At 41.1% G+C, this 25,451-nt stretch overlaps 1 protein-coding gene across 4 annotated transcripts in view; it reads right to left on the bottom strand.

Moving 5' to 3' along the window:
• MCC (MCC regulator of WNT signaling pathway) overlaps positions 1-25,451 on the bottom strand; it is a 356,575-nt gene that overhangs the window by 211,539 nt on the left and 119,585 nt on the right. The gene's annotated exons all lie outside the window — the stretch shown is intronic.

Genomic DNA, 25,451 nt, shown 5'->3' with positions numbered 1-25,451 from the left:
ACCCGAGTGACAAGTTTCAGCGCTGTAAAGTGGCAGATAGCACTGGTAGCTATTCCCCTTACCGAGATGGTTTTATTAAAAGCTCTCTCCCAGCGCTAGAGCCGCGACTACAAAGACATGTTAAAGCGCTGCCACAGCAGTAGTTTAATGGTGGCCGTGTAGACATACCCTTAGTTCCTACTACTAAGAGCTTCTTCCCCTCCCATACACTGTGGTAAGTGACAGAAAGTAGAAGCTGGGAACTGCAGGCCTAGGCATCTCTGCACCCTCTCCTCCCAGTTTCCTTTTGCATCTGGCTGCCTGTGTGCTGTAGATGCTGGAAAGCTACTGCCTAGCCAACTGGAAGTTACTGCCTATTGCTATGGGGAGTATGGTGGCGTATACAAAGAAAATCACACAGAGCCATTTAAAAAGAGCTAGTACCTTCATGTATACCGGGGTAGGCTTTTTTTTTTTTGGTCCAGGTCCAAATTCTTTGATCTAGGTATAATCAAGGTCCAGACTCCAGAGACAATTAAAAATAGCAGTAATTATGATAAAAAAGGTAAAATATTTTTGGGTCCATTCAAAAGTGTCTGATGGTCTAGATTTGACCTCTGGGCCACCTACTGACTATCCTGATGTAAACATGTGTAGGTATCGTATAGTTATAGGGGCTAAGACAGATGTAAACAGGAAATTGTTCCAGTTGTAATATAAAAGTATGCAAGGCCAGATGGGAACACGTTAGGCCTTATTTAATAAAACATAAAAAATAAAATAGAGGCACAAGGGGAAGAGCGTAAGTTGTCTAAGAGGAAAGATTGCAAAACACAATCCAGTTGACTGATAAAATCATGTGATCTTATTTAGCTTATCACTAAGCTAATCAATAGTAGTTGTTGCCTACAACTATTGACCAAATAACACGACTGCTAAACTATTTTAGTCATGAGATATCACCTCAGCTAAACAATTGTGCTTGACCATTAAAGGTAACCTGCACACACCTTAGAATCATAGAATATTACGGTTGGAAGAGATCTCAGGAGGTCATCTACTCCAATCCCCTGCTCAAAGCAGGACCAACACCAACTAAATCATCCCAGCCAAAGCTTTGTCAAGCCAGGCCTTAAAAACCTCTAAGGAAGGAGATTTCACCACCTCCCTAGGTAACCCAATTCCAGTGTTTCACCACCCTCCTAGTGAAATAGTGTTTCCCAATATCCAGCCTAGACCTCCCCCACTGCAACTTGAGAGCATTGCTTCTTGTTCTGTCATCTACCATCACTGAGAACAGCCTAGCTCCATCCTCTTCGGAACTCTCCTTCAGGTAGTTGAAGGCTGCTATCAAATCCCCCCTCACTCTTCTTTTCGCCTTCAAAATGGGAGCCTGGGAACTTAAATTCATAACTCTGCTAGACACTAAAAACTGTGGACTTAACAAGAATACTGGTTTTATGGCTCATTACAACGATTTGTAACATGCCACACTGACTCCTACCCTTAATTGCCCACTTCAAACCCTTCATGCATAACAATCTAACCCCCAATTGCCCATTTCATTTCAAGTGACTGGCTCCAACATGCCTTACCCCTCCTGCTGCACAATCTGTCCCAAATTATATTTAGCTCAGACCCCACCGTTTGCTTCATTCCCCAGACCTGAAAAAGAACTCTGCAGTAGCTTGAAAGCTGGTACCTTCCACCAATAAAAGTTGGTCCCATATTACCTCACCTTCCTTGACTCTCTAATTAAAGTATGTAACATACAAATATAGTCACCTTAACAGTGCAGTAGAAATAGTAGCTGTCGGTCGTTTTAGGTTTGTATTTTATATTTTAAAAAGCACTTTGACAAAAACAGAGAGAAAAAAATTGAAGGTTCTGTGATTTAGTTGGGGATTGGTCCTGCTTTGAGCAGGGGGTTGGACTAGATGACCTCCTGAGGTCCCTTCCAACCCTGATATTCTATGATTCTATGTCCTATTTACTGTAAATAAACATATTTTGAACATTATTTCTCACATATGGTCAGGTTACAAAATAAATTGCTTGGAATCTGGCCATACCAAAATCTGTATTTAATTTTCCTTTACATTGTCCTTTTATTTTTATTGCAGCACAAAATGAGAAACAATATTTTTTTTAGCCTTGTAAAAATGTCCTGTCTTCTCACTAGCCAGGTTTTTTTGATTGATATTGACAAATTAAGTTATTAAATTGCAGTGACTTTATAATTAATGTTTTTGATGTACATCCATAAACTATGTACCGTTTATTATATTTGGTAATTAGGAGCTTCAAGGTCTTTATCTTTTTGTGTATACAATTTTATGCACAAAATGCAGCACTGCTGAAAGCAATAGCCTTGGTTAATATTGTTAATGAGTTTAGCACTGCCAAAATGTGAGTAATTTTCTCTGATCATAAAGGTCTCCATTTATCCAGTTCAACTGCTTTTCGTAATTTTTTTTTACTAAAATGTCAAAGCACAAATTAGCAGACTACTGGACTGGACTAAACTGCATTACATTACAGTATCATGTTTAGTCTTATAATACAATGTGGTTAATTTTGTTAACAATTTTTCTTTAAATTTAGATAAAATGTCTTCAGTGTGCTCTAATTTATTCCCCCACCAACTTAAAATTTACATAAGACTGGATGGCTGCATGTGGGAGGAGGGATGGATTTTGCAGGGCTGCTGGGGGAGGGGGGAGCAAGTGGGGCAAATTGCCCCAGGCCCCACAGGGCCCCCCCCCCCAAGAATATAGTATTCTATAGTATTTGAACTTTTTTATGGAAGGGGCCCCCGAAATCGCTTTGCCCAAGGCCCCCTCAAACCTCTGAGCAGCCCTGGGATTTGCCAGTCACAGGATACTTTCAGGTCACTTCTTGAAATCCAGTCCAGGTCAACAGTGACCAAAATTCATTATTATTTGACAGTTTCCAAACTCCAGTTACGGTGAGAAAGGTTTACCAGAAAGGAAGATCTTGCAGTATTTTCTAAAAGTGGTCAGACTTCTTTACCGAGGATAGAAGTGAGATCTTGATAAGAGGGCTTCCAACCCAACGTTTTCTCTCTGTTGTTCAGAAGAATGACTCAAATCTAATTTGAAAATACCTCAAACTGAAAAACAATGGAATGTGACAATGTTAACAAAATGCAATTGGATCCAGCACCTTTAACACTCTGAGCCATCTGGGGAAAGCACTTCCGCCATGCTGTTAGCCTGCTGGCAGTTTCTGTCTTTTCAGAATGCCCTCCCTTGCTATACAGGTCCCACTGCAAATCAGCATTTCTCCAGTCACTGTGTGTGGGAGGTGCTCTCTGGCCATGTCTGGAATTAGAGTCCCGACACCACAGCCACTACACCTAGAGCATCATTTCCAACCAATCCATGGGCACAGTAATATGACTAAAACAGCATCACATTGCCCAGATCTGCTTGTATTTCCACATTGAGGGATTATGGTCTGGCATAATTAATCTGGATAATTTTGATCACAGAAGCGCTACCTAGAGTGGCCCCTAGCTAGGGCTAGTCAAACATTTTCCATTTATATCTTCCACTGAATTTGGGGTTTTGACCAAACAACATTTTTCTCAAATGTTTCTGCTTTCCATGGGAAATTTTGATATTTCATTGAAAAACTGAATGTCCAAAAATCTAAAAAGTTTGGTTTTCAATATTTAGCCAAAAGTCAACATTTGCAGCAGAAAATTTTAACAAAAATAAAATTGCTTTTGTCCGCATTTTTGGGATAGGGTGGGAGGTTGAAGACCCTCTATTTTCCAACCAGCTCTAACCCAAGCACTAGACATGTGGCCTAAAGGAGCAGTTTTCAAACTGCAGGTCGTGACCCAGTACTGGGTCGCAGAATGTGAGGCGCTGGGTCACGGCAGCTCTGCTCAGCACTGCCGATCAGGCTATTAAAAATCCCGTCGGCAGTGCTACCTGGCTAAAGCAGGCTAGTCTCTCCCTGCTCTGACACCGCGCTGTACTCTGGAAGTGACCAGCAGCAAGTCTGATTCCTAGGCGGGAACTGGCCAATGGGAGTGCGGAGCCGGTGCCCGGGCTGGGGGCAGCACACAGAGCGCTGTGGCCCCCCTGCCACCGCTTCCGGGGTGCAGTGCAGTCCACGGTGCCAGGAAAGGCAAGATGCCTGCCTTACCACCCTGCTGCATCTCTGACCAGGAGCCACTCAAGGTAAGCTCAGGCCTCAATCCCCTGCCACAGCCCTGCCCTTCCCCCCCCAAGCCCAGAGCCCCTTCCTGCACCCCAAACCCCTCACTCCCAGCTCCGTTGGGTCACAGGCATCAACAATTTTCTTCAACTGGGTTGCCAGAAAAAAAGGTTTGAAAACCACTGGCCTAGAACACCTCTGCCACCAGTCTGCAACTCTCCAAATCAAGAGACTGATGCTCCTGTTGGGGAATAGTGCAGAAGGTATCTTAAAAACAGCAACAGCCTGGTGACTATGAGAGATCTAGCAACTGTGAAGTCGCCACTACATGAATAAGGAATTTTCTCTTTCCACTTCTCCATGCAACCCCTTCATTCTAATATTTTAGCTCAGTTAGAGGTAATTCACTTCCTATTACCCAGTCCAAGTAGCTAGCCTGGATGCTATGGAGATGTACAGTGGGAGAGGAAAAGAATCCTTCCCCTAAGGCCAAGAAGCAGCTGCATAGCTGCTCTGAGGAAGCGACTTCCACTTAACAGCTGGAGAAAGGAATGGACCTTAGAAAATCCCCCCAATAGAGAGTTAAAGAGGATGAGAAGATCCCTGCAGCAGTGGATCTCTGACACCACTCTTCCCCCAGCAGATCTGGGCCCCTCCCATGACCACATGCTGCATGTTATAATGCAGAGAAAACCAATAAACTGAAGTGAAAAGTGTAACTGTGTCAGAATAGATTTAACAGTGATCTCTTCTCCCAGTTAATATGCATTCAAATTCCTCCAATAAAATCCTCAGGCATCAAGACTCAATTGTAAAAAAGTCTTGCTTATTTGCATTACATTTAACTGATTAAGAATAAAAAGGATTGATTAAACAATTTGGCTAGCACAGATGCAAAACATCATGCATTTTTGTTCCACATAAACAAGGTATATTAAGTTGAGTATTACCTCCATACTAATTTATTTACGACATTCATATATTTTTTGACTATTCATTTTATACAAAAGTACATGTAACTATTTTTTAAATTGCAGGTGTTCCATTGTGGTAGGCACTGTACAAACCGATAGGGAGAAAACTATAGCTTGATCCAGCACGGGGATGCCAAGCACTCCTGTTCCGCAATTTTTTTTTTTTTAGTTTTCTTTTTCTTTCTTTTTTTTTTTTTTTTTAAATTTAAGCCCATATTGAAGACACACAGCATTTTACATGATTACGGCCTAATTAGAAAAGGCAGACAAAGGTATGAGAACTGCACATACATGCAAGCAAAGTGATCAACGATGGTTGCCAAACACTGTGTAAGGTGCACACTGGGGTTTTTGAACTATGTTACAAGAAACCAGGTAAGAGGAGAGCAGGAGGAATAAGTTAATAGGTTCAAAGCAGTAGGAAGAGGAACAGATGGGGACACTGACAGAGTAGAAGGGCCAGTGAGGGGCACGGGAGAATTAAGAACACTGAGCCATGTAGAGTGTAGTTGGTGGTAAAGGGGCTGAGAGAGACTGAAGAGAACAGGTTGGGAGCACCAATAAACAGGAAACAAAAAGAACAGGAGTACTTGTGGCACCTTAGAGACTAAAATTTATTTGAGCATAAGCTTTCGTGGGCTACAGCACACACACACACACACACCATGAAAAGGTCGGAGTTACCAACTGGCCTCAGAGTTGGTAGCAGCATCTCCACCTTTCATGCTCTCTGTATGTGTATATATAATCTCCTCAATATATGTTCCATTCCATGCATCTGAAGAAGTGGGCTGTAGTTCAAATAAATTTGTTAGTCTCTAAGATGCCACAAGTACTCCTGTTTTTTTTTGTGGATACAGACTAACACGGCTGCTACTCTGAAACCAGGAAACAAAAGAATGCTGATGTCACTTGAGCCTAGGCCCTAGGGGTTCTGAATACTGATGATGATCTGCCCTAGCTCCCACAGAGGGAACTTCTCTGCCCTTCACTTGCTGCTGATCTTCCTCTGTAGCCTAAGATTTAGGGAAAGGGGAGGAACTGGGGAGCAGATGCCTCAGGAATTAATAAATATTGGTTTTTTTAATTTAAAAATAGGGTTATAGTTGTTTAGAAGTGAAAGAAACGTCCACACTGGTGCAATGCCGTTTATTCTATCGCTTTTTACTTCAAAGGCAGATGAGTTTTCTTCTTTAAACACACAAGTAGGAGCCACTGTACACTTTTATCTGTAAATCCTGCAAATCAAGCATTATTTTATCTTTGTTTCAAAATTACTAAACCAGAATGTTTCCAACCTTGCCACTCGATATCATCAAATCTGGTTAGAATTTACAACAATATAATTTATTTTTAAGATGTAAGAAGGTCCAAATTCAATCCTCCATTTAATGGAGTTTGTAAAATTCTTTTAACTGTATTTCAATGTAATTTCCATCTCCATAACTTCTAATTGTTTAGATATTTATGCCCAGATAGAATGCACTCTCCTTTGCAATGCCAAGCCAGGGAACAAGAATTGAGTTATCAGATTGGCTAATATGATTTCTGGCAGTGACTGTAATAAAATATAATTAACAACTTGGAATTTATGAGCCTCGTCTTTTAACAATATAAATATTTTTTATATTATAATAGAATTTCAACAAAACACTCCACTGCATGAATTACAGGGTATCAATTTACTTTTCAGAGTCATATTGCTTTTCTAGTTTCCTATTTCCCAGTTCTTTTGATATTACAGTCCAATGTTTGTGGTATCACAATCTGCCAGCTGACTTCTGGCTATGGGGGAAGGGAAAATGATTAAAACTGGCAGGGACAGTGCACGGAAAAAGATTACAATCTGTGCTTCTGCTAATTTTAAAGCATGGGAGTAAGAATCAGGTAACGTGGGTTCTCTTCCTGCCTCTCACACAGATTTTGTATGACTGTGTAAATCACTTAATCTCGCTGTACCTCACTTACACTATCTGTAAAATGGAGATATTACTACCAATCTATCTCAAATATACTGAGACACAACTTAGGTTTTCAACTTAATTTCAGATCCTCAAATGAAAAAGCACTGAATCTTGGTCCGTAAAATTGTGCTGAATACATACAAAACTGGAGCTTTCATCAGCCAGACAGATTCCCCTTTTCACAATGTCTTTCTGTCACACTTGATCAGAAGCTCATTTAGTTCAGTATATGTGTGTGAGTGACACACACAGGGATCTGATTTTCAGCTCCAGGCCTCCTTTGCTTGCCTATGAATTGAGAGCGTAAATAATGAGGAATGCAATTTTGTACTCAATAATTTGCATTCATAATTTGAGAGAAGAAAAATGGCCCAAAACCTTGGTTTTTGTTGTTTTTTTTTTAAGAAAATTTTAAAATCCCAGGATTCCTGTGTATTATTTCAATTACTTGCATGTAGTGACATTTCAAATGCCGTTCTATTCTAAAATGTCATACTGTCATTTTTACAGTAATTGCCCATGCTTATTACATCTCTGAGACTCCATTTAAATTTGATTAGTTTACAAATAAAATGGAGTTCAGGTGATGATACATGAGAAGGAAAGAGCCCATTTTGATTCTCAGAGTATAGATTAAGTTTGGCAGGTCTGGCAAGTAGAAATATAAATCCACATTGTTAGATTTGTAAAACGAGCATATCCGATTTAGTAATGACCAGGATGTAACATGGACACCCTATAATGCCAGTTTTTATAATTCCTTTACCGGAGTTAAACTATACAGTACCAAAAGATGGCTGAGTGAACTCCCACTAATACGAAAACCATAGCCTGTCACTCATTCAGTAAAATCTGGTGCTGGGGGACTTGCTTTGAGTATATTATTCGATAATTAATTTTCCCATAGGCTCATTCATAAACCCAGGTAGAGAAGAAGATGATAGGACCAAAAAGGAGCCCAACAGGTTACCATAACACTAGCAGCTTACTGGAAGTCCAATTCTTTAGGGTTAAATAGCATTTCAGAGGCTTAGGGAAGATTTCTTCCAGTTAGACCTTAATTTTTGTTACATTCAGCTTCAACAAAGTGGTGAATTCAAATTGAAGTATGTGCTTCTCCAAGACATTTATTTCCACATTATAGTTTTCGAACAGAGAGGTATCTATTTTGCTAATCTAAACATTGTTTTGATGTCAAAAGTCACGTTCTACATTTTAGAAATGGAAGAGTTAGGTAAATTCTTTGACCAAGAAAATTGCCCCATGTGATAACGTGACTGATTCCCATTTTTCAGAGCCCTTGCACCACCCCATATTTACAACAGATAGAGTCAAGGCAGCAATTTCTCACACATGGGGCACACTGTACCAGATGATGTTAAATTGTAAGGAGCTCTCCTAACCACATCAGGAATTGTATGGATTATCCTTGGACTGGATTTACTGCTGAAATGTCTCCTGGGATGTTTAATTTCCTGGACAATGGATTAGCAATAAAATCACGGTAACTAGAAATTCCTGGCTTACTGCATTTCTGTGGCCACAACAAGCACAGAAGCCACAGAACAGAGCTAGCAAATACCAGGAATGCTCAACCCTATCTCATCCCTCTTCTACCACAACTCTTTGTTTGGAGATGCTGGCTGATGTTTGTTAAACACTGAGTGTCTTTAAAAAAAACAGAAACTAGTGAAGCAGGTTTTAGTGCAGACTAGTCACTCAGAAAAGATTGTCAGAAAGAGCAGCTGACTCTACAGAAAAGCTGGAAACTCTGGTCTTGAGACATGTTCTCCCTCTAGAAACCTATTGTTTTTCTTTCATCCCTGTGGAGTTCTGGTCTGACAGTCTTGAGTGAGTCTGTTAGACTGGAAACTCCTGCTAGGAGGGTTAGGATCTCTCAGAGAACCTGGAGAAATGGATAAATGGAGTGAAGTGCAGAGGTTGCCACGTGTGTATATACATGTACACACAAAGAGTAGTCTGTAAAGTGCTTAGGCTCCTTTTGACATGACAAATATAAATAAACTCACGAATTTGTTATTATACGATTATACTATTCCATTAGGGAATTCCTTGGTTCACTGCATACATGCAACTGTCAACAGTGTAACATATATAATAATAAATAATAAACTAAATTCTGGATTCAACAATATTATTGTGATACCTGCAAGGTAATTTTTAACAAAAAATTAAGACAACAGCAGTCCAAAGGACACAATACGCATGATTTCACCATCCGGTAATGAACAAAAACTTTTTTAAATTTCCATCTGATATCTCTGCAGGAAGAGTAATTTCATAAAACCACTATGCTTTATTCTGAAAATTAAGATCAATAGGAGGAAAAAAATGTTACAATAAATGTCATGCTACACTGCAGTTAGATTTAGTTTAAAAGTCATGGGCAAACCATCTGAGATTCTGACGGTACCCTTCTTTCGGTTGAAAGGAAATATTCAAACTGATTAAAATGTCATTTTAATTTCAGTCTATATATGACAACACCCTATGAGACTGAAATTTTTGACAGAATTAACCTTCTTACTAGTAAACCCTTTTGAGACTATTTCTTCACAGAAACTGTATCACTTTTTTGGACTAATATGCACAATGGTACTATTATGCTCATTCCATGTAGGGACAGTAGTTCAAGTGTCTAAAGACATGCTAGCCATCACTCTGATGAAAACTGAAATCTTATTACTTGGGAGTATTACTATGTAACATTCTAAATGCAGCATGATTGTACCCATTCCTGATCGAATCAATTTTTAACTTTTTATACTGACTATGGTACACAAGAAAAGTATTTAGCACGAAACATACCAATAATATAGAAATATACGATTTTAAAGCAATTTCCACAGGATTAAGAGAATAACTCATCCATGAAGAGTTATTATAATAATTCTTTCACTTTCAAAAGGAATAAGTACTGAAACTCAATTGCATGCATTTTCCTAGTTCTTAAACAAACAATTACCGATATTCACAAAACCAGGAAGCTATGCCTGGGGGATGTGGGAGGCAGTCTCTGTGTGGAGAAGTGTGCGGTCTCTGTGAAGTCAGGCTGAACATCAGCACTGAGGCTTTGGTATGTAAACTTCCATGTGTAAATTGTCTTGTGGAAGAAATGAAGAGACTCCATCCATATTTTTAAACAGACTTAACAAGACAGAAGCCAATAGGAAATTACTTCTCTCATGTACAGCAGCCATCTAATTTACTCCATGGCTAAAATAATATTTAAACAGATCATTAACATCACTGGATATGATCAACATATACATACCGGAAGTATTATTTACTGGTGCAAGTCAAATCACCTAATCATCTCATTTATATTGAAAGCAACCAGCATGATTTATTGAACAAGGGCTAGAGCTCTCTTTGAACATCTTACTGGTCTACTGGAAGGAATGGCGTTAGTCAGATCAGGCAGAACAACTGCACAGGGTATGTCTACACTACGGGATCATTCTGATATTACATAAACCGGTTTTGTAAAACAGATTGTATAAAGTCGAGTGCACGCGGCCACACTAAGCATATTAATTCGGTGGTGTATCCGAGGCTAGCGTCGAATTTCTGGAGCGTTGCACTGTGGGTAGCTATTTTGTAGCTATCCCATAGTTCCGCAGTCTCCCCCACCCTTGGAATATGGGTGAGATCCCAGTGCTGATGGTGGCAAAAATCGTTGTCACGGGTGGTTCTGGGTAAATGTCATCACTCATCCTCCTCTACGAAAGCAACGGCAGAGATCATTTCGCGCCCTTTTCCCTGAATTGCCCTGGCAGTACGCCATAGCATGGCAACCATGGAGCCGTTTCAGCATTTTTTTTTACTGACACCGTATGTCTACTGGATGCCACGGACAGAGGTGATACTGCAGCGCTACACAGCAGCATTCATTTGCCTTTGCATGACAGCAGAGATGGTTATCAGTCGTTCCGTACCGTCTGCTGCCATTGTAAATTGGCAATGAGATGACAGTTATCTGTCGTTCTGTACCACCTGCTGCTGTCATGGGTGCCCCTGGCTGAGGTCAGCCGGGGGCGCAAAGACAAAAATGGGAATGACTCCCCGAGTCAATCCCTCCTTTATGGTATCTAAAAATAGAGTCAGTCCTGCCTAGAATATGGGGCAAGTGTACTAGAGACGCAGTGTATCAGACAGCACAGCCGCTCCATGTCAGACCCTGCAGAAATGATGAGCTGCATGCCATTCTAGGGGGTGCCCCTGCAACAACCCCACCCGTTGCTTCCCTCCTCCTCAAACCTTCCTGGGCTACCGTGGCAGTGTCCTCCCCATTTGTGTGATGAAGTAATAAAGAATGCAGGAATAAGGACTTGTTACTAAGATAAAATGAGGGGGAGGCAGCCTCCAGCTGCTATGATAGTCCAGGCAGTACAGAATCTTTTCTTTACACATGAAAGGGAGGGGGCTGATGGAGCTCAGCCCCCAGTTGCTATGATGAGGACAGTTACCAGTCATTCTGTAGCATCTACTGGGAATGACCGGGAATCATTCCTATTTTTACCCAGGCGCCCCCGGCCGGCCTCCCCTGAGGCCAGCCAGGAGCACTCATGGGCTCATGGCCAGGACGGCTATCAGTCCTACTGCACTGTACTGTCTGCCACTGGGGAGGGGAGAAGAGAGGATGCTACTGTTTACTGCTGCAGCACCGTGTCTACCAGCAGCATGCAGTATATATAGGGTGACATATAAAAAAGTCAAGAAACGATTTTTCCCCCTTCTCTATCACGGAGGGGGAGGGGTGGTAAATTGATGAGATAGACCCTGAACCACCCCGGACAATGTGTTTGACCCTACAGGCATTAGGAGTTCAGCCAAGAGTGCAAATGATTTTCGGAGACTGCGGGGACTGTGGGATAGCTGGAGTCCTCGGTACCCCCCTCCCTCCCTCCATGAGCATCCATTTGATTCTTTGGCTTTCTGTTATGCATGTCACGCAGCACTGTGCTGTGGACTCTGTATCATAGCTTGGAGATTTTTTTCAAATGCTTTGGCATTTCGTCTTCTGTAACGGAACTCTGATAGAACAGATTTGTCTCCCCATACAGCAATGAGATCCAGTATCTCCCGTACAGACCATGCTGGAGCTCTTTTTGGATTTGGGACTGCATCACCACCCTGTGCTGATCCGAGCTCCAAGCTGGACAAACAGGAATGAATTCAAAAGTTCACGGGGCTTTTCCTGTTTACCTGGCCAGTGCATTCAAGTTCAGATTGCTGTCCAGAGTGGTCATAGTGGAGCACTGTGGGATACCGCCCGGAGGCCAATACCGTCGATTTGCGGCCGCACTAACCCTAATCTGATATGGTAATACCGATTTTAGCGCTACTCCTCTCGTTGGGGAGGAGTACAGAAACCAATTTAAAGAGCCCTTAATATCAATATAAAAGGCCTCTTTGTGTGGACGGGTAGTAGCCGCTTAAATTGGTTTTTAACGCCTGCTAAAATTGGTTTAAATGCGTAGTGTAGACCAGGGCCACACGCATGAAGCTTTATAGGGAAAATGCTGAGCTACATGACTATATCATATCTTCAAGCACTAGCAATTTCAAACATAATTTGGATCTCTAAAAGTAAATAATCTGCTCCTTGCAGGAACCAGAATATTAGACATATACTGGGAGAAGGGAACTCCCTTGATCAAGAACTGCTTGATTCAAAAAGATGGACCAATACAAGTTTGTTTGAACAACAAAAGTGAAATAAATCTATACATCACAATAACAGCAGCATCACTAATTGGCATAACCTTTGCTAGCTGTGATACAGCACAGCCAATATTTAGAGAGGCAGCAACAAGAAGTTCTACATAAAGACTTTAGGTTGACACTGACAACAGACTATATTCTATTACCAAGCAGTGGGTACAGGTTAGCATGCGTGGCCAAGAAAATGCAGAGGATTCTGCATTACTAGGTTTTTACTAGGTATTGGGAGTGCGCCTTCCAGCCCAACCAGACAAACTTGTACTAGCAGGGCTTGAGCTATCATGCTAAAACCAGCAGTATAGACTTCGCAGCTTGGGCTGAAGCTCAGGCTCTCAAGTCCAGGGGATCAGGTGGGCTTGAGAACATTCAAAAGTTAGAAAATGCCAGTGTTAAGGTTGGCTTAATTCATTGTGCAAATGGAGTATGAGACGGTCTTTAATCACATGATCACATACTATTGTTTCCACAGGACCCCCTACTTACATTCCGTGTTCCTGCTGGCTCCCAGTCCTCATCTCCCTTCCCTGGGTTCCTCATCTAATCTCCCCTTGTCTCCCACCAGCTCTTTGCCCCATTCTCTTTGCCCAGCCAGTCCTCTGCACTTTAACTTCTCATTAGAGGTCTTCCTTCCAGGGGAGGTTCTAGCTTTTTTGCTGCCTCAAGCTTGGCAGTCAGGCAGCCTTCGGCGGCGTGCCTGCGGGAGGTCTGCCAGTCCCGCGGCTTCGGCACACCCGTTGCCGAATTGCTGCCAAATCCATGGGATCGGTGGACCTCCCATAGGCTTACCACCGGCTTGCCATCCCAGGCACGTGCTTGGGGTGCTGGTGCCTGGAGCCGCCACTGCTTCCTTCCACTCGCTCCACTAGTTTCTGTCTCCCTCTCTACAGCTAGCTACTTGTTCTTTTCTGTCTCCCTCTACCAGCTCCTTGCCCAGCAAATAATGTCCTCCATTCCCACAAACTCTCAATTTCCTTTCCCCACCTGCTGTACTACCAGCCTCTAGTCATAGATCAGGGTTTCTCAAACAGGGGTCGTCGCTTGTGTAGGAAAAGCCCCTGGTGGGCCAGGCCAGTGTGTTTACCTGCGCCGTCCGCAGGTCTGGCCGATTGCTGCTCCAGGCCAATGGGAGCTGCTGAAAGTGGCGGCCAGTAAGTCCCTCGGCCCATGCCACTTCCAGCAGCTCCCATTGGCCCAGAGCAGCGATCCGCAGCCGCTGGGAACCGCGATCAGCCAGACCTGCGGATGGGGCAGGTAAACAAACCAGCCCAGCCCACCAGAGGCTTTCCCTACACAAGCGGAGACCCCTGTTTGAGAAACCCTGTCGAAGATGGACTCCTTCCTACTCCAGGTCCATCTCTGGGCCCATCTGTATGTGAATCAGGCAGTTTCTCCCTCCACATCGCTTGGGTCCAGGAGGGAGAGCACAGACTCCCTGCTCTCAGTTCCAGTACCTGGCCCCAGCCTGACTCTGAGCAGCCCAGATCTGCAACTGCAAGTAACTCCTGCTAAACCACGAGCTGGAGCATGCGAGGTGCAGATGGACTCTTCAGAACTCTTAAGCTCTTGCAAATCTCTAGTGACCATGTGTGAACTGCAATTTTTCAAAAGTTTATAACTTTGGGCAAATCTGGGCAGATTATCACTGGTATGGCAAAAGAAATATCCCTGACACGAAGGCCACACTCCTGAAAAATTTCAAGTCCCTTCTCCAAAGCTTTGGGGTGATAGATATTTCCAAAGAAAAGATTTGCCCATGTTAAATTCTGTCAAACAAGATTTTTTCACTAGTCTTATTCTTGGAATCAGAGCCGGTTTTGGCTGTAATTTTTCAATTCTGGCCTCAGACAGACATTTGGCTTGAAAAATTTCAACCTAGATGATTAAAGTTTGGAAAAGTTATAAGCAACTGAAACCAGTATCTTTATAATGGGAAACGTTGGACAATCTTAATAAGAGCCGGTGCTTCCAGCCCCACCTATAATACAATAAGAATTATATATTTTTATCACGCCAATGACAGCGAATGAATAATGGCAGTCTATATATACACACACAAGTCTGTGTATTTTAGATTTAAAAAAAACTTTAGCATAAAGGTTAAATATTATGTCAAAAACTTGGGAAACTGTATTAATGTTTATAAATATTTAATATGCCAGGACAAAGCTGATACTCTAATAGGTAGAAGCTGGTTCCACTTTCTTTTTTTCTCCATTGTCTGTTCTGCGATGGAAACATTAATTGTTCTTTACAATAATGTTGCTCTCACCAACTAATTTGTATTTTTTTATTTACTACTGACAACTGAGCAACAGAAATATGTACCCATATAAATATGTTTTCAAAATAAATATTGTATTAGAAAAGTCATCAATACACAAGATTGGTAAATATCAAGTAATACAGACAGTTATTCTTGAATTATCACATAACACCAACTACCCATATATCTGGGTTAGAATTATTTCATCCTAAACTGAAGACATATTTGGCCACTGTAGATGCATAGCAAAATTAAGGTACAAAATTTAGTTTAAAAAAAACAAAACACAAATATCAACAAAACAATCACTCCTTTTTCAACCTCAAAATAACGTCCACATGCTACATCCAAATACTTACATATGTAGTTTTAAAATATTCTGTACAGCATATATTTGCAATGTACTATAAAGATTTTTTTTTTAACATAAACATTAAGGCATGGAACTTGAATGCAATTCAGCAGCACAAAGCAACACTGTACAACATTTCAGAACATGAAATGAAAAAGTATACTGGGGCAGATCTACCAGTGATGTAAACTATCACAGTGTCATTGAATTTTCATAGCTATGAAAATTTATACCCGCTGAGGATCTGCCCTATTGTTTACAGCTTTAGTTGTAGGGGTAATTATACTGCCAGATTTAGAATCTGATCACCATGGGATCCTTCAATGAGCAGAAATATTATTATTTATATTCCCATAATGCCTGCAGGCCTCACTGTGCTAGGCATTGTACAAACTCCTAAAGAGAGAGCATCTCTGGGCAGGACTATCCCAGAAGAATTTAAAATATAAACAGACAAAGAGTGATGAGAAGAAATCAGAGGCATAGAGAAGGGAAAGGACTTGCCCATAGTCACACAAATAAACGAGTGGAGAGCAGAAAATAGTATCCAGGTTTGCTGAGTCCCAATTCAGTGCCCTATCTACCACACCATGCTGCCTCCCTCTAGTCAAGACCTCAACCCCAGAGAAAATAGAACAGAGATTAATTTAACATTCTTACAATTCTTAGGTTAAAAAAACTACATCTTTCTAGTAGCAGTTATTTGTAACAACAGCAATAATAATAATTTAAAAAGTATAATTTATTCAACTTTACAATAAATACATAATTTATTGCATCTATGTACACAACTATATCTATAAAGATAAAATTCAGTGTATGTACAGAATGTATATATAGAATATATTTGTTCAATGCTTTTTAATTTGGCATGATTGAACTAGAAAATTTACTTCAATCATAAAATATAAATCCAAGCAATATTTTCATTTTAACTACAAAATTTTAATCCTAGAAGTCCACAACAGAGTTGATCTCCACCATGTGATCTTATTGAACACTTCTAATGTTATTCGGTTTTTTAAAAAAGAATATCTAAATAATACATGCATAGACTCATAGACTCTAGGACTGGAAGGGACCTCAAGAGGTCATCGAGTCCAGTCCCCTGCCCTCACGGCAGGGCCAAATACTGTCTAGACCATCCCTAATAGACATTTATCTAACCTACTCTTAAATATCTCCAGAGATGCAGACAGAAGACTCATTTATATGGCAAACCTTGACATCGGATTAATGCACTGTGCCTCCACATGTCTCAGAAATTAAGTCACCAACACTATCCAAATCTACCTCCCTCTTTCACACAGAATCCTCAAATTCAGAGATCACTATATCTCCCCACAGAGTGTGTTTGCACTAACATATTATTACTGTATGTTAAAGGAGAGCTCCAACAAGTTTTCCTATTCTGTTTAGAAATCAACAGTTCCCAGCACACAAGTACAAACTGGACATTTAACTGATACACAGTGTCACATCATGAATAACATTTCTTAACCGACTGAAAACAATAGCAGTGACATATCAACAAGAACACATTCTGTTTCTTAATATTACATCAGTCTACTATATCACAGTAGAATCAACATCTCACTACACCCTTACAATAATCATCCAATTTCATATCCAAATCCTTCCTCTTCTCCTCCACAATTTTATTTCTGCAAACTGGTAACTCTGCAATCCACATCCAGCTCAGAGCAAACAAACAAACAAATTCTGAACCACAGACACCATCCTCCAGCTTTGGTTTGGGCCTTGATAGCTCCAGGGCTGATCACTTAAAACCATGATTTTCTCTTCCCTCAAAGATTGAGGGGACCTCTTGATCTTTAGCTAAAATGAACCTTTCCCAAGTAATGAGTTTCGGGCACTATAGATCTAGGGATAAAAACATTAAACCTTGCTAAAAACATTTAGGGAATCTAGTATGTTGTCAATGTTACTCTCCCAATATGCATTTGTCCTTATTAAATCTCCAGGCCAGGGGCATTTTTTCAAATGTTCTGTCTTAATAGCTGGAAATATTTTAATATCAGGCAGATAAGTTACATAATCTTTGCCATTTTTTCATTAGGAGTCTGGAGAATAGCATTATCTGCACTGACAGCGTCTGGGCATTTGAGTAATCTTTTTATAGTACTTCAATTTAATAACATCCAAGCCTGAAACGCTGTGTGCCTGATAAGCAGCTCTCACAAATCTAGAAAGTAAATGTTCTTTGAAGTTCGTATGGTTTTTACACCGGAAATACTATGCATCAGTCACACGGGAAATGACATGCACAGGTCATGCCAAAAATGCAACCCCTCAGACAGATAAAGGATCTGAGCTCATGTTCTAACCCAGATTTCTAAATTGGCAGCACAGCACCCTGATAACATACCATCAAGCGAGCCTAAGACAATCTGTTAATAAACTGTGTGTGCACAGGCATCACAGGAATGTCTCATCTCCCCCTCTTTTAAAAGGATACTTACTTTCATCTATGCAATGCATCATAAGTGATCACAATAAAGCATAAAAATAAATTAGATTAGCAAAGTTATGAATAACCAGGATTAAAGTTTATCTGATCTGCAAGTTACATCCAGACTTCCTGGCTACTATCCCTGAGCTCTACCATTAAGATTCTCTGCTTGAATCCTCTCCTTAAACTGGATATCTGCAACAATGTGAGATCTACCATAACTCTTTAGGTGATGTGGTTATACTGTCTCTCTGCTGTCTAAGCATTCATTAGGACAACAATCTTGAAAGGGTTTAACACTGAATCCTTTATAAGGTTTAACCTTGAATAAAATCCTGCCATTCAATACGTAGTGGAGCAAATAGAAAAGATATGGGGCTTAGCTTACCCACAAAGGCACAGAGGGTGCAAATTGCATCTCACTGTCTCTAAGGAAGCTGAACCAGTGCTCTGAGGTGATACAGAACATTCTGTCTTTCAGATGCTTGGCTGGCTGCTTCTTGCTCACATGCTCTATGTGTAACTGATGGCCCCTACCTTAGGTCAGAAAGGCATTTCCCCAGGTCAGATAGACAGTGACCTCGCTCCCCCGCCCCTCCCCCCGCCACACCTCCTCTGAAGCATGGGACATGGGTCATCTTCCAGAATTAACTGGGTATCAATCCCCTGCCACTGCAGGGCCTTGGTGCATCTGTTCTCTTCCTTTGGCACACAGTAGCTTAGTGTAATTCTGCTGTTCGTGTATGCATACTTGTGCTCGCTCTCAATAGCAGGAGTACAAACAGCAGCGTAGCCACAGTAGCGGCACGGTGGAGCCATGGGGAGTACAACCCTGTTTGAAACTGATGGGAAAATATTTGGCACAGCTCAGCCATGCCTGCGCTGCCACCACCAGTGCTACACTGCTATTTATACTCGTGGTGCTAGTGTAAGTATGTGAACACAGGCACTAGCTCATAGTGTACACGTAGCCGTAGCCTCCTCAGGGTTCTAATTCTTTGGTCTAATTGGAGTTGTCGGGCTTTGCGTGCAGATGGGCTGGGTGCTGTTGGTGGCCTATGATATACAGGAGGTCAAACTACATGGCTTGATGGTCCCTTCTGGCCTTCTATATGATATGATACCGTGATTCAATGTGCAAGTTCCATCATGCAATGAATCAGGTCCATTTGTTTAATCTGATTTAACGTACAGGATATTCAGTTCCAGGCTAAGATAAACTACCCATGAAATGCAAAGAGCCAAATGTGACCCTTAGATGAGAAGTTCGCTCACTAATGTCAGTCATTAGTGGCCCCAAGAGTTCAACATGCACATAGGAGGGCAGAAGCTTGCCTAACATGTATAACCAAAGGAGAGAAAAATTAAAAAGACATTTTGAAGGAAGAGAGGATAAACAGGAAAAGAAATTTCTATGCCGTTAACATATAAAACGCAAATTACAGACCCAATACTTTGAGATGCTGAGCACTTCTTAATACAGTATACGCCCGATTTTCCAAAACTCTATTACCTGATCATCCACATTATCCGAATCCCTGCCTCATTCTCCATGCTGGGGGACAACAAGGAAGGGATTTGGATAATGCAGAGGTCTGAATAACAAAACCACAGAGAGGCCACCCTGTTGCTGAATGGCTCGTACGGTGGTGCATGGAGCCATTTACAGCCCTGCTGTCATGGGACTGAGTATACGTCTACACAGGGATAAAAAAAGCAAAACCAAAAAAAAAAAACCAAACACCACTTGTGGCTTGCCTGGGTCAGCTGACTCGGACTCTCAGGACTTCAGGACTGAAAAATTGCTGTTCAAGCTCAGTCTGGAGCCTGAGGTGCGAGACCCTACGAGGCTGCAGCCTGAGTGAGACCATCTACACACCAATTTTTAGCACTGCAGCCTGAGTCCCACAAGCCTGAGTCAGCTGACCCAGACCAGCCATGGGTCTTTTATCCATGTGTAGACATACCCTATGTGCTCCCTGCACTGCTGCAGGGCCGGTGACACTCAATCCTGCAGGAGTTAGGTGCAGGTAAGACTGCAGTCTTGGCACGACAGAGCAGAGTCCTGGCCCCAGGTCTCTGCTCTGCCCTGCCCTGCCAGGACCGTAACCTCCCCAACTCCACCCTTGGCACCTGCAATAATCTAGAGAGCAGGAGCAGCAGTGCAGGGAGCCCTCCACAGCTTGCTGTCACAGGAGGAAGGGAGGAGGGCCGCAACAGCAGGGCTGCAGAAGGCTTCCTGCACTGCTGCTCCTGCCCTGATTATCTGAGCTCCCGATTACCTGAATAAAATCCATACCCCCATGTTAGTGCAAACCAGGGGTTCTCAAACTGGGGGTTGGGACCCCTCAGGGGGTCACGAGCTTATTATGGGGGGGTGTCACGAGCTGTCAGCCTCCACCCCAAACCCCACTTTGCCTCCAGCATTTATAATGGGGTTAAATATATAAAAAAGTGCTTTTAATTTATGGAGGAGGGGTCGCACTCAGAGGCTTGCTGTGTGAAAGAGGTCACCAGTACAAAAGTTTGAGAACTCCTGGCATATATTGTAGATCAATGAGAACCAAAAGGTACACAGACCAGACCCACAGAAATGATGCTTTAAAATTTGGTGGGTACTTTCTGCTGTTTGCATGTCATGTAAAAATGACTTTCAATGTAATGTCATTCTAACAGTCAATAAACCAGTGCATTTAGTTTTGATAGATATGAAACATATGAGCTGTTTATTATTACCTTAAGGGTCAGTTATGCATCTATTCTTCAGTATTTAAAGTGTTCTCAGAAAGGACCAGGTCTGCCCAACAGTGGAATGTCATTTGTAAACAACAAAAAATTAAGGTCTTTTCAACTTATGTAAATACAAGTATCACCAATTTATCAACGAGTACTAGAACACTTATCTTCTAAGTACAGGGGGAAACTGTAATCTCTCCTACATACCAATATGCAGTATATGCTGCCTTTTAATACAATCTCTGTACACCTTTAATACTGTTTTTCTTTACCAGAGGTCAGGTTAGATAGTGGGGTGAGAGGGGGAAACCAATGTGAGATGAAGTCACTATGCCTGTAAAGGAGTACTATGTCACTGCAACCACCCCATTACAGCCTGACCAGTGAGGATTCAGACTGCTTTCTGACTGTTCGATAGCAAGACTGCCAAACACAAGATTTCAAAACTCAGAAGGCAAAAATAAGGCCAGAAGATTTATTTCCAACCTGTAGTACGTACAAACCTGTTACCAGTTCCCCACATGTACATTATAGCACTAACGCAAGCAGAATCATATCCTAAAAAGAAGTGAAAAAACTTACAGAAAATACAGCAGGGTGGGAATTGTCAATGCTGTATTTGCCAATGGGGCCTGTACCCATGTCAGGCTCCCTCATTTGTATCTGCTCCACTCTCTGGCCCAACACAGCAATGTCTTTGTATTGGGTTGCATTTATGACTCGAGCAGCCTCATCCTTTGCATTTTTGTTACTCTTTATTATTTTCTTGAAGCAGGAGTAATTAGGGTAGTGGTGGTGAGGTAGACATACAAATGTGAAATTCTGAAGGACATCCCTATGTCATGGGTTCTTGTTTCACTTCGTCAAACCTGGTACTGTCCCTTTCATTCTTCATATCTTGTACTATGTATAGAATTTTGTCATCCTTCTTCCCATGTGCTGTTCTCCTCCAGAGACCTCACTCCTCTACCTCCTCTCACCAGAAATAATAATAGTAAAAAAATATATATATATATATCCCTGGGGGGGGTGGGGAGATAGTTTTCAAACACCACTTCGGTGAAATTTCTCTCTCCCTCTCCTTTAAAAGGAGTGCATAGATTAAGTAGTTTGTTCCTAGCATTGTAAGTGATTAAAGAACGGACACTTGTATCCAAGAATGCAAGCAGCAACCTTAATTTTCTGAACTGCAGAAATCTAAGCAGAAGTAATGAAAAGCAAAGGGAAGAAATTATGTACCTGAGAAGAAGGGATTTTTTTAAAATGTGGTGCTTTAGAAAGAACATACCCATTAGAGAAATGATGTCCCTATCACAGTTTACAGAGCAAATGGCAAAAGGAAATGGCCACATAAAACAAACAAACCACATTTTAAAAAATGAAAGTTTTGCAAAAATGAGATACCTGCAGAAACCTCTCTTGGGGCCCCATTCTGCCTTTGGCAGATGCACACAGTTTCCATTGACTTTGACGGGAATCATTTGCATATAACCAAGGACAGAATTGGGCCCTTAAATATATACTTGATAAGGCCCAAATCCTGCAAACACTTATGTGCGTGCTCAACTTTACTGCAGCAAGTAATCTCACTGTAGACTACTCAGTGGGAAGTAAAATTAAGCACATGCATAAACAACCACCATCTTCATATATATATGGAAATGGACTATGTAAGAAGAAAATCTCACTGTGCACATTCATCCAGGTATTCTGCAAAAAAGTGGGAACATTCTAAAGTACAGCCCCACTTCGAACATTGTGAAAACCCGAGGGAGAGGATGGGTCAGTTACCTTTGTAACTGCAAATAATTTTTCTGCACTTAATTGGTTGTCTGTAACAAACTGCTTAAGCGGTATTCATGATGTCAGCTTTTAAGAACACATTGTGTATTACACTCAATAGTTAATGGTACCATTGGCCTAAACACATGGATCTGAAGAGTGATTATTTAATTCTGGATGTCCTATCCCCTGACTGATCAAACCTCAAAGTGAAATCTCTCCAAATAATGCTTCACACCACAGCACTGGCAGCAGCTAGCCCGTTTCAAAATACTACAACCAGGCCTTGTTGGACCTTATGAATTATTTACAACGTTAACAAAGCCTATCCTACATTCTGACGAGTGGTAGCACAGATTTTTCAGACCAGCCTCTCCTAATGTCTCTTTCCCCTCCCCCCCACCCCAAATTTCTTTTTTGGTGGGAGAGCAGAGGAAGAGGGTCAATCAACCAGAGAAGCTGCTGATATATGCACCAATATTGACAACCTCAACTCTGGAGATCAGCAATCACTGAAATCATAGTGCTCTGATGGGAACATGACTGGCTTACCATGGAAATCAGTTTTCCTTGCTGTATGTGTGAACTTCATTGGGGGAAAAAGGCAAACAAAGGAAAAGGACATATCAACTAGATATCAAGATTTTGTTTACTTTTACAATAAAAATCAGAGATTAGATCAGCATGCTATTTGCAAAGCAAAAGCAAAACACCACACTTTTGCATCCATGGTGGGGGAAGAGGCAGATTTTTGTCAGTTTTTCCTAATACTGGCAGAAATCTCAGGGAAAAAAAAACAAACACATTCGTTGCAAACTGTATGGATAATGATTAATTTTTACCTTCTGTTTTGTGCAATTGACACACAGAAAGGTATGTGTGCATTAAATTACACACACACACAGTATATGTTCAGAGATTTCTACATTATCCACTAGTTCTAATAATTGAAGTGAGGATATAACTTCCCTACATAATTATGTGCATTACTGCCATATTTTTCACCAAACCAGATGCACTAGATAGTGCAAGTAGGGAGAGGGCCACAGAGCGAAAAACTCACTAAGACTGTATGATCTTAGGAAAATTCCAGTGCAGCCATTTTCTCTAAATGACTGTGATGCTACTCTCTCTCTCTCTCAATGGGCAAAAACAAAAGCCATAAGCAGGAAGGAAAGCCAGGAGAGAAAGCAAGACCAAAAGAATAGGTACAAAACATGGACACAAACCAAAGATACAAACAGCACTTACACAGCACTTTACATCTTTCAAGTACTGCAAAAAAAATTAATATTTCACAGATGGCGAGGAGAACTGGGAAGAGGACTCCAAAAGAAAAAGATAGCCTTGGAGGCCCTATTGTTCATATCACACCTACTGGGAAGAAAAGAGCTGTGTGTGTCACTTAAATTTAGAGGTGAGCAAACAAACTGTCTCAGTAGCTCTAGAACACAAATGTAATCAATTCCATCAAAGCATAGGGGACAGCTAAATTTTAAAAAATCCCCAAGGTGAAAGATCACAGAATTCCCTAGATATTTCCTCCCGTCGAAGATACTCAGAGTGGGAGGGCCTCCTGTGTCAAAATTCCAGGTGAAATCATTGAATACAAGACTAGAAGAACTATCTTAATATGGCTTAAAATCCCACCCAGTAACTGAATAAAATGAACTCCTAACCTGTAACAACATTCCAAAGCAATACAACACAATGAAATTGCTATTGTTAAATATTGTCTGCTCTGGATGACCGTTCTAGCATCACCCTGCCAAGACACTGCACTGTTTTGAAACTTTTACTTTTGAAACAGGTATAAAACCAAAATATACACAAAAATTGGGAGACATTTGAGGTTTTGCTGAACTAGCTTGAAAAGCAAACAAACAAGGAGGACATAATCTTGCTCCCATTGATGTCAATGGCAACAGCCACCTTGACTTCAGTGGGAATATGACTAGCTTTCAGAAGTGCACAATCCTATTTAAAAGTAGAATGGTCAGAGTGCTAATCAAACTGCTGTTGCACTAACACAGGTAATGTAAAAAGAACAGGCTCTCATTTAAAAAAGCAATCAAGCTTATAATACCTTTCATCCCAAAGCTATATAACATATAAAAATAAATTACCCCACCCCCCACTATCCTGGGATGGACTCCATCAACCAGCAGGCATATAGTACTGCCTAAAAGCTAGAAGGGGTTAGTATTGGCCAAGGACACCAGGGCAGCCTCCCACTCTACAAAAGCATCTAGGGATCTTTAGTGTTTATGCTAAGTTGACAAGACCTTCATCTTAAGTTCCCTTTTGCAAGATCCACACAGAGTTAATGAAATGGAACTTCTATAATTTAAAAGACTAATAAAATACGCACAGCACTTTTATCAAGGAAGAAAATTTAAATAAAAATACTGTACTGGTTCCTATCCTGAACTGCATAATTCTACACTGATATGGACCCTCACTCCTCACATGTGCCCTTTCCACAGTGTTCCATTGACCCTCACTCTCACTGGTCTGCTAGAATGCCTGTTTGTTTCCTTATTCATTTTATAATTCCACTCTTTATCTTGGTATATAGTTTTTCTTCCTAGGTATGATCACTGTCATACAGCTAACTCTCTAAACCATTTACTCTTTTGTCTCCTTCCTTCTGTGAAACATTATATGATGCTTTTCATAAGACATAGTATAAAAGAAATAAACTGCATGGCACATTAAATGTGTGTCAAAAGAGGAAAAAGGATTTTTTTAAAGCAAGACAATGTATTCTGTGGAACATTAAAACCATGTTTTAACCCCAATAAGACGCTCTGGGCTGTATGTTGTGACCAATATCAGCAATTTTCAGTCCAATCAAAGCTACTTGAATGATATGCACAAGGCATTTCAATAACTGTAAAATATGCAGCTTAGAACAACTGTTTAAATATTTGCATAATACTTGAGGAGGCTTTAATTTCAAAATCTGTTTAAAAAACATAATACTGTC

Source organism: Gopherus evgoodei, chromosome 6 (assembly GCF_007399415.2).
Source record: "Gopherus evgoodei ecotype Sinaloan lineage chromosome 6, rGopEvg1_v1.p, whole genome shotgun sequence".
NCBI classification, from domain to species: Eukaryota; Metazoa; Chordata; order Testudines; family Testudinidae; genus Gopherus; species Gopherus evgoodei.
The sequence above is the reverse complement of the archived record's forward strand: the minus strand, read 5'-3'. Positions and strand labels throughout refer to the sequence as shown.